The 9609-nt window shown below is 40.0% G+C and overlaps 1 non-coding gene across 1 annotated transcript; it reads right to left on the reverse strand.

The window, feature by feature from the left end:
• Window positions 1-8375: 8375 nt before the first annotated feature.
• LOC138380281 (U6 spliceosomal RNA) lies at window positions 8376-8481 on the reverse strand. The gene has a single exon (XR_011232685.1). It is a non-coding gene; the product is annotated as a U6 spliceosomal RNA (small nuclear RNA).
• Window positions 8482-9609: the final 1128 nt, after the last annotated feature.

Here is a 9609-nt window from a genome sequence, read left to right on the forward strand (position 1 = left end):
GCACCTTTGCCCTTTGGCAATTTTGCTTTGCTTCCTTTCACTGTAATAAACCAGAGCCCTGAGTATGGATATTTTCTGAGTCCTGTAAGTCTTCCTAGTGAGTCACCAAACATGGGGGTCATCTTGAGAATCCCTGACACAATTGCATTATGTGAAATTTTTGTTATTTAACTTGATATTTTATGTGGGACGACAATCAGAAGGTATTTCAAAGAATGTGTTTCCATAATGGATTTCCTTCACATTATCCTTGGCAATGCCTGTATTTCCATGCCCATTTGCATACAGGCATAAAACGGATAGATGAAACAATGATGTCAGAAAACTGCATGACACAAGCAACAATCCTATCATAACTAGAGTAAAACATAGGGAATCTTCATGATGGACAATATGTTCTGCAGTATGAAAGGTATGAAAGTATGAAAGAACATGAAAAGATCAGGATCAATTTTCTCAGCCTTAGAAAGGTTTAATTCCTTGTACAGTAAGTTTGCATCAGGCTGGACGTGGCGGCACATGCCTGCAAGTCCCCGCTACTCAGGAAGCTGAGGCAAAAGAATGGGTTGAGGCTGACAGTTCAAGAGTGCAGTGTGATATGATTTCACCTGTGAATAGCCACTGCACCCCACCTCTTAAAATAAATAACATAAATAAACAAGTAAAATAACTGTGCATCATTCAGGTAACATGGATATCTGTAAAAAAAAAAAAACAAAGCCATTGGATATTGTATATGCTGTACTACCAATCACAGAATTCCTTTTATTTGTTTTTAATCTTTTTCTTAATCTCTTAATAAAACTAAAACATAGTTCACCTATTAAAGACAATTCTTGACAGAACCAGTAGAAAAGTAAAAAAAAAAACAAAAAAAATTGCATCCACATTGTAGGAGGAGCTATCCACTGCTATGCAGAAATACTGGCTTTAATCTTTAAGGTCCAATAGGACCTTTAACTTGTTTGTGGGAGAAGGGGAGTTATCTTACATGGAGATGGTTAAAAGTATGGTAATCCAATTAACTACATATTCTAGTTAAGCCACAGATTACCAGTTTCTAAACATATATAATACTGGAAAAGTGCTTCCCCTGAAAACTATGTCAGATAAAACAATTTGTATTTGACAATTCCACAGACTCTTAAACTCCTGACAAACCATCATCAGTAACAGTCACTGTGCTAAAGAAATAAAGAAGATTAGCATGAAAAACTAACAGAAGCCTGATCAAAAGTGAGACCCTGTCCCTACAAGAAATAGAAAAATTAGCTGCTCGTGGTGGCATGAACCTGCAATCCCACTTTCTGGGGAGGCTGAGGCAGGAGGATGGCTTGAGCCCAGGAGTTTGAGGTTGCAGTGAGCTGTGATGACACCACTGCACTCTGCCTAGGTGACAGAGCAAGACCCTATCTAGAAAAGAAGAGGAGAAAAGAGGAGAAGAGAAGAGAAGAGAAGAGAAGAGAAGAGAAGAGAAGAGAAGAGAAGCGAAGCGAAGCGAAGCGAAGCGAAGCGAAGCGAAGCTAATAGAATGCCAGATATACTTTAGGACAGGCAGCCAATTCTCTCAAAAAGAAATAATACACACTTGTCAAGCATACATATGTTACAGATGTGTTATAGTAATATTTTCCTTTGGGAGAAATTAAAAAAAAAAACAGTAAAAGCAGAGATCTCAGGAGAATGTAAATGAAAAGAGAATTACACTAACAAAAAAGAGTCAGGAGCTTACTTTTCTACTGATGTCACCAAAGTTCCCAAAATACTGAGAACTACTATATTCAGCATATCACCTTATATTTTCCTTTTGAGATATATACATATATATATATGTTAGTTTTCTGCAACAAATATTTAAAAGATGTCAGTTTTTCCAAACTGATGGTCTCTAAACTGTTGGGGTTTTTCTTTTGTTTGTTTTTGTTTTTTGTTGTTATTGCTGTTGCTGTTTTTGAGACAGAGTCTCACTCTGTTACCCAGGCTACCATGAGTGCCATGGTGTCAGCCTAGCTCACAGCAACCTCCAACTCCTGGGCTCAAGCAATCCTCCTGCCTCAGCCTCCCAAGTAGCTGGGACTACAGGCATATGCCACCATGCCCGGCTAATTTTTTCTATGTATTTTTAGTTGTCCGGTTAATTTCTTTCTATTTTTTAGTAGAAACGGGGTCTCACTCTTACTCAGGCTGGTCTCAAACTCCTGAGCGCAAATGATCCACCCACCTGGGCCTCCCAGAGTGCTAGGATTACACGTGGGAGCCACCGTGCCTGGCCTCTAAACTGTTTCTGATGACAACTTGAAACTGCCAAAACATGACTGTGTTATGATCCCATGCCACAGGGAGGGTAGGTACATCTGACAGCACGTTCCATTTCTCACTGCCAGATTTTTGGTTTGGAATGTATGCAGAACAGCTTGTCAAGGACTTGAGTACAAAACAAGTAATTCCACAAGAGGCAGATAAGAAAGACAACACTTTTCCTCACATGTGACCCTTAGGTTTTGGCAATTCTGGAAAAGTGCTGAGAGGTGTACTCACCAGTCTAGACCATCTTCCCTCATCCTGCATAGGTAGCTGCTGCACTTACAGAAACTGATTAGGATCTTGGCAGCTATATTCCTCCACATTTGGATGCAAGAACAACCAATCACATAAACAGTAGGCTTTAGAACTATAAATTTGCTCTTTTGGAAAGGATGTCATGTAATCTTACTTGTTAGAATAGATACTCCCTCCTGGAAATTCTCACTTTTTTAAATTTTTGCAACATCATTTCCTCTGATTTCTCTCCTACTTTTGCCTAACCACTTCTCAGTCTTCTACACTAACTGCTTCTCCTCTGGGAAATGTTGATATGCCCAGGGTTTTCCCACTAGACTTCTTTTCATTCTGCATTTTCCCCATCGCGGATAAGTTCATTCAGATCTACGACTTTGCCTGATAATTAGAATAAGATTATTCCAAGTCTGCGTCTCCAACCTCAGTGTTCCATCTCCAGCTAGAAATGCCTATTATCCACTTACCTGCTGAAAATCTCCTACATGAATATCCCAGGAAACGCAACATGTATAGAAAATACTTAGTCTTCCCTGTTAACCTGCTGCTCCCCTCTGCTTACCTGACAATTTCCTATTCCTTCCCCATGTCCAGTTTAAATGCCAGTGTACAGCATGGAAATCTATGGATCATTTGAAATTTCTCTCTGCCCCCTAACATCGCACACTCAATAATCGTATTAACTGTACCTCTTTTCTGCCTCTGCTTTACGTTTCTACTACCACTGGAAACATACACATAAGTATTCACATATAAAATAATTATATTCATAATTCTTAGTTTAACATGGGCTCCTAATGAATGGCTTTCGCAGGAAGAATAAACTGCCAACTATTATTATTATTTCTTAAATTAAAAAACATTAAGCAAAACAAATGAAAAGGCATAATGCCAAGGAAAAGATCAACATTTTAAAATGAATAAACTGAGCTCTCTATCTTTCTGTATTTTACCATGGATCAGTGAAACCTCCTAATATTAATAGATTGAGACTACTCCAAGAATTGGTGACAAGGAAACGATGGCTTTGACTACTGCAAAAGCTTCCTTTGTCTCCCAGTCTCTTTATGTGGTTACCTTCCACCTATCCCCTATATGGGGGCTCAGCAGATTACAGACCACTCATCAGATCCAGCCTGCCATATGGTTTTGTAAATAAAGTTTTTTGTTTGTTTGTTTGTTTTTTGAGACAGAGTCTCGCTTTGTTGCCCGGGCTAGAGTGAGTGCCGTGGCGTCAGCCTAGCTCACAGCAACCTCAAACTCCTGGGCTTAAGCAATCCTCCTGCCTCAGCCTCCCAAGTAGCTGGGACTACAGGCATGTGCCACCATTCCCGGCTAATTTTTTTTATATATATTTTAGTTGGCCAGATAATTTCTTTCTATTTTTAGTAGAGACGGGGTCTCGCTCTTGCTCAGGCTGGTCTTGAACTCCTGACCTCGAGCAATCCTCCCGCCTCGGCCTCCCAGAGTGCTAGGATTACAGGCATGAGCCACCGTGCCCAGTCGTAAATAAAGTTTTACTGGAGCACAGGAGTGTCTATATGCTTACATACCGTCTACAACTGCTTTCACACTACAATGCAAGGTTGAGTAGATGTGACAGAGACCACCACCTGGCCTGAAACATTCACTCTGTGGCCCTTAGCGTAAAGAGCTTGCCAATCTCTACTTTAGACCATAACCAATCTCTGTTTTAGAACAAATCTAATCTTGTGGCTCCCTTGCTCAAAATTCACCAATGAATCCCTGCAGCACACTTTGCTGGCTCCCTACAACAGCCACCTTATTCTTTCTTGCTGGGGAAACACAATCTTAGCTGGATATTTCTCAGCCCAATACCCCAACCCAGCTCCCAAACCAGAAATGATTATTCTAAGCTTATCACTGTCATTACATCTGCTTTCCCAGCGATTGGCTTAGGAATGAGCACGTGGTGTAACTCAGCCAATAAAGCGTTACAGGAAGTCCCCTGCAAGCTTCTGAGTTTTCTCCCTATTTGACAGAAACATGTGAAGAAAAGCAGGCCTTTCGGCCTTCAGATACTGTCCTGTGAGAACATGATGCTTGGAGCTGTTGCTAATTAGCCAACCATGAAAGGAGACAAGAGCAAAATGCCACCAGCAGCACAGCTGAAAGAGGGACAACAAGTGGGATCCTGATGACACTGACCCACCAAAGCAACTCTTGTCCCTATGGTTTTAGCCACTGTTAGTTAGGTCATCTGCTGTCTACAGCAAAAAGCATTTTGATAAATTGCCCATGGCCTACAGGGTAAGATCTGCTCATTTCTGTACATTAAAAAGCCTTTCATGAGCTCATCTCAGCGAGGCAGTCACCTCATTCCCGGCCACTCTCATATCACACTTTTGCTGTAGGAAACCGAACTGCTTTAAACCCTGCAAAGTTCACTCGTGAGTACCAGATTTTGCACTTGCCGTTCCTTCTGACAAGCACGCAATCCTCTAAGATGTTCCTCCTGCCAAGCGTCATCCTTCTGCCTCTTCATCTGGCAGACTTTTATTCGCTCTGCCATGCTCACTTCACATCCTACCTATTTTCTTAAAGCTTTAATTTCTCCCCATGGACTTAAAGTGTCAGGCATATGTTACAGTTAACATAATAAATACATAACAAGTGGTCACTATGTGCTCCCGGGGGGCATCAGACACGCAGGAAACACTGAATAAAGTAGTAAATAATAAAAAGGACAATGATAATAACCAGCTCCTGACAGTATTTTTGAATGTTTGCCTTCTGGAACATTAGAAAAATGCTTCACACCTAAAAGACACTTGATAGTTATTTGTTAAGTGGGCAAGGGAATAAATGCATAAAAATGATTTCTTTGACAATTCTCTTGAAAAATCACAGAAATTCTTAATAAATAGAAACAGCTCCACTCTGAGCACATTAAAGAACTAAACTAAGTCTATTCCATCTTCCTTCTCCTGCAACTTGCAAAACTTAAGTTACAGAAATTGTTTCAGAAGTAGAGACTACATTACAATTTAGATTACACAATGCATTTGGTGTCAGACTGAGGTGGCACGGTAGCATTTTGTTACTGTGAAGCATTTTTGTACTTTTATTATAATTTGTTGTGCCCAGAGTTGTTCTATTGGAATATTATGACAAAACTCTAGCCAGTAGTAACAGAATATCTTCTTCTAACATTGCTGATAGATACTGTGGCAATTATCGAGCAGAGAGAAGAACACATCCTGTTCTAACAAAGTAAATGTATTTCATTCAATTTCAACTTATGGGCAATGAAGTCGATAACAGTGACAATATGTTGGCACAAGAATATGTAACATGCCTTGTACTTCAAAACAAAGAATTGCCCTTCTGACTTCTCTACCCAGTAGGCATCTTTAAGAAATGACCAACTATTGCTGGTGGTGCACACGGGATACGTTTTGCACTTCTTATTGCCATTTGTTTATGGTACCACAAAGGTATTGTTGAGTTCACAGACATTGCCTTTTTAGTTGACAGAAATCACTATGTAATACAATTGACCCTTGAATAACAGGGGTGTGCACTGCAGGGGCCCCGTTATAAGCAGATTTTCTTCCACCTCGGCCGCCAACAGACAGCAAAACCAACCTTTGCCCTCCCTTCTCCTCCTGAGCCTACTCAATGTGAAGACCGGGAAGGTAAAGACCTTTATGATGATCCACTTCCACGTAATGAATATACTTTTTCTTCCTTATGATTTTCTTAATAGTTTCTGTTCTCTAGCTTTATTGTAAGAATACAGGACAATATTCTTACATTATTGTAAGAATACAGCATATAATACATACCAAAATTATGTGGTAATCAACCATTTATGTTATCTGTAAGGCTTTTAGTCAGTAATAGACGCTTACCAAAGTCTTAGGGGATCCAAAAGTTATACACCGGCTGGGCATGGTGGCTCATGCCTATAATCCTAGCACTTTTGGAGGCTGAGTTGGGAGGATTGCTTGAGACCAGGCAAAAAGAGACCAGCCTGATCAACAGAGCAAGACCCCATCTCTACAAAAAATTTAAGACTTATCCAGGCATGGTATCACATGCCTGTAGTCTCAGCTACTCAGGAGGCTGAGGCGGGGATCACCTGAGCCTAGGAGTTTGAGACTGCAGAGAGCTATGAGGAGACAGCGCACTCTAGCCCAGGCAACAGAGCAAGACACTGTCTCCAAAAAAAATAGTTGTATGCAGATTTTTAACTGCAAGGGGGATTGGTGCCTCTAACCCTCATGTTGTTCAAGGGTCAACAGTAATGAATATTCCTTTACTAAATGCAAAACACTTATTATGATACTAAATAGAAGATTCATTTTTATAGCAAGTCCAACTCATTATAATGTGACTATAGAGGAAATTTACAACATACTAACTTAAACATCTCTTTTCTTATTCATACAAAAATATCATATAAGATTTCAGAGACCATAAGCAAGTAATTAAGTGAATTTTTTTCCAGAATATTGTTTTGGATTATAAATTACCTACAACCAACTTCTTAAGTAATTCTGAATTTGAGGCTTCTAAGGAAGAAATTAAGAAATTTAAATATTAATTTTTTAACTGATCTTTTGTAGTCACAACTCCTACTCTTATTATGGTAGAACCACCAACAGCAACTCACTATTAGAAGTCTTTCCTGGACTGCGATTTTGAGGATTATTATGCTTCATTTTTTCTTTATATTCTAAAATTTGCCGGCATAACCTATGAACAAACAATAAATAAAATTACTATTTTAATACAGATATGAAAAATTTTTACTAAATATAGTAAATTCTTAGAGCACTTCAGAAAATATCACAGCTAATGTAAGAATGTTATCATATACACTTCAAATTTGTAAGGTCTATCTACAAACTTCTAATACAGCTTCTAATTAATGAAGAAAAAAGTAAGGTGAAGTACTCATGAATTAACTCACTACATTAACTGGAGCCAGCTAGACATAATGGAAAATATCCTGAAATCGGAATAAATTCTAGCTCCACAAACAGCTATTTCTTCACGGCCATGTTGCTTCTTTTAGGCTCAATATTTTCTCCTAAAAGTAAGGATTTTACTGCCTTAACTAGGTTGTTATAAAAATGTACTGAGACAACATTTTTTAAATGCTCAGAGAAATAGTGATGCAATGGAATACTTTGTTCCTGAACTTCATTGCTGAAGCTATTATAGAAGCCCAAATGAAACCCAATCTGTGTTTTTTCAAGGTTCTAATATTCAAATGTTGCATTTTTCAGAACATATTATTAAGATCTAATTTTTGTTGTTAGTTGTTCTATTCTTTGTAGCTCATAATTCAGGCCACCTCAGCTATTTCACAATTTTTAACAAACTGTATTTATAAATACATTATCTCCTTAAATTAGATAACATTACGGTCCCCCATCACTGAGACAATCAGTCATGCAAAGGGCAGAAAACAAACAGATGTCAAGACCTGGCTTGCACTACTACTGTTCCCTCCCTAGCTGCTCAGACTCTGAACCAGCAGACCTTGGTTAGAATGATGCTTAACCTCCATGTTCATCTCCAACCGACATGGAAGATAAAATCCTACCTTTTTAAATTCCACAAAGGAAGTTGACATTTTCTCATTTCTGAGCTACATACCAACAACATATGTGCACACAACATGCCATGTGTTGCTAAGCTCCATTCTCATTTCATAGATTACCTTACATAGATACCTTTGTAAAGAACATCACAGTTTCAATATTGAGTGCTGCCCATTGGGCTGGACTCACACAGTTTTGGTGGAGCTAGTCAGCAAACAGTCAAATGACCTTCCAGGGACTGTGCAAAATATGGAGCGTCTCAAGAATGAGCACATCATATTGTCACAGGAGCCATGCTAACTGCTCCGTATTGTTTCAATTTTAGGATACGTGCTGCCAGAGAAAGCACCAAGCCCCACCTCTGTATGTGGGTATCGATGAGTCCTGGGTGAGGCTTAGCCCTGTTACATCCAACTACCCTAGTTTAGACTCAGAGGTTTCAGCTTCTGAGGAATGGCTTCTTTGTGAAGCAGAATTTGAAAATGTTTTAAAACCTTGAGGTAGAGAACCAAGCAGCTTGGGAGATTTTTGTTATTATGGGGAAGAGATCACTTCAGGGCCAAGGGCAAGTTGGTGCCCACTACTGAGGAAGGATGATATGGACCATTCGCTACCTCAGAAAAGGTGCTACACAGGACACAAACAGACCTCAGGGTACAGAGCTGGTAACAAAGAAGAAAGGGAATTCTGATCTATTCCTGCAACATTGTTTGAACCTCTCTGACAGTTTAGAACAATCTCAACTAACATTTGCTTGAGAAAAGGGCTTCAAAGGATAACTTACCATGAAGGTTTAGACTAAGTCTAAGCCGAAATGTGGGTTCTACGTAAGGTTTGAAGTGCGGGGGGAAGGGTCACTTGCTCACTATGTGTGTGGCTAAAGCTAGCAGGCCCAGCTGCAGAGCAGAGTCCTGCTGCTTTGGGAACAATGGCTGAGCACATGAGCATATGCACGTGAACCAAAAAAAATGTTACTTGGAAGTCTAAGTATGGATGACCATGAAGACTGAGGGATTTGAACCAGCAAAGGTGTCCTAGTACCAAAGGTCATCATTACCGGATGGCAGGATCAGTTTCCATAGCAACAATGCAGCAACCGAATCAAGGGAAACAACTGAATGATTAGAATGTTCTTTCTTCCCTCCTTCTGCCTTATAAAAGAGGATCATCTTCCTTGCACTTTGGAACCCCTTAAGTTCTTTAAAATTCAAGGAGAAGGTTAGGACTGAGGTCCCCAACCCCCAGGCTGCAGGCTGCTGCTGGTCCGTGGCCTGTTGGGAACTGGGCTGCACAGCAGGAGGTGAGGGCCTTCGTCTCTATTTGCAGCCACTCCCCATCACTCACATCACCTCCTGAGCTCCACCTCCTGTCAGATCAGTCACTGTCGCCCATCAGCCCCAGATGGGACCATCTAGTTGCAGGAACACAAGCTCAGGGCTCCCACTGATTCTGCATTATGGTCAGTTGTAAAAATATT

The sequence above is a fragment of the Eulemur rufifrons genome, unplaced genomic scaffold (genome assembly GCF_041146395.1).
Source record: "Eulemur rufifrons isolate Redbay unplaced genomic scaffold, OSU_ERuf_1 scaffold_330, whole genome shotgun sequence".
In the NCBI taxonomy this organism is placed as follows: Eukaryota; Metazoa; Chordata; class Mammalia; order Primates; family Lemuridae; genus Eulemur; species Eulemur rufifrons.